Below are 1,260 nucleotides of genomic sequence, written 5' to 3' on the forward strand. Positions count from 1 at the left end.
GGGGGGGCCCTGGGCTCCGGCAGCGCGGCCGGGGGTCGGGGGCACCGGCGGGGGTTCGCCGGGGGTCGGGGGCACCGTCCTCCGCGGGCTGGAGGCACTTTTAGGGGATCCACCGCGGCTTGGGGGCACCTCTGGGGGTTCCCCGCGGGTCGGGGCCCCCTCGGCCCCCGGCTCGGCGCGGAAGGAGTCAAAGGGCCGCGGAGAAAGGCGGAAAGCACGAACCCAAAATGGGCGGAAAAAGGGGGCAATAAAAAGCGAAGCAAAGCGAAAGCAAAAGCGGCCGCGCCCCGCACGGAAGGGGCCGCGGGTTTGGGGGGCTCGGGGGGGCTGCTGGGGGCTCGGGGCGCGGTTTTGGGGGCCCGGGGGGCCCGCAGTGAGGGGGGGGCCGCCCTCCCCGGCGGCCGCAGAACCGGCCCGACGGTCGCGGTCGGAGCCGGCGCCGGGACAAAACCGGCTCCGGCGGTTCTGGGGCGTCACCGCGGCGCCGGCACCGCCGGGATCGGGGTTCGGGGGTCCCTCAGGGTCCATCCGACCCCCCCTTCCTGCAGCAGTGACCCTCCCCACCCCTCCGGGCCGCTGTTTGGGGGGGTCTGGGGTGAGGGTTTGGCGATCAGGGGTCGGCCGGGGCTGGAAAGGGGCGCCCCGAGGGGAGCGAACTCCGGCGCTCCCCAAAAATGTCCCAAAGCGAGCGTGTCCCCAGCCCGGGGCTGCTGTGGCACCCCTCCCCCCCAAAAAACAGATGCGTCCCTGCCCTGGGGCTGCTCCGAGCCCCCCCAAAACCCCCCCAAAGCCCCGACCCCCCCAGCCCCGGGCGGCTCCCACGGTGGCGCCGGCGCTGGCTCAGTTCCCACCCTAAAAATAAAGCGGGAGCAGCGGGACGGGGCCGGAGCGCCGGGGGGGCTGTGGCGGGCTGGGGGGGGGCCCGAGCTGCTCCGGGGCTCTGCGGGACCCCCGGGTGTCCCCCCCCTCACCCCAGCCCCGCTCTGCCCCCGCGGCTCTTTGGTGCTTCCCTGGGATTTGGGGTCTCTGCGGCGTTTTCGCGGGATTTCGGGTCTCCTTTGCCGCGACTCGGGGGCATTTTTGGACGGAACCACGTGGAAACAGGTTTTCCAAGGGAGGGGTTGTTTCCACGCCCGGGAAGCGGCTCCGCGGCAGGGAATCAGCATCTGGGGATTGTTTTGCTCCCGGTTCCCCTTGTCCTGTGTGCCCTGGGGTGCGGAGGAGGAGGAGGAGCCCCTTCCTCCCATCCCATCCCATCCC

The sequence above is a fragment of the Lepidothrix coronata genome, unplaced genomic scaffold (assembly GCF_001604755.1).
Source record: "Lepidothrix coronata isolate B3197 unplaced genomic scaffold, Lepidothrix_coronata-1.0 Scaffold459, whole genome shotgun sequence".
NCBI classification, from domain to species: Eukaryota; Metazoa; Chordata; class Aves; order Passeriformes; family Pipridae; genus Lepidothrix; species Lepidothrix coronata.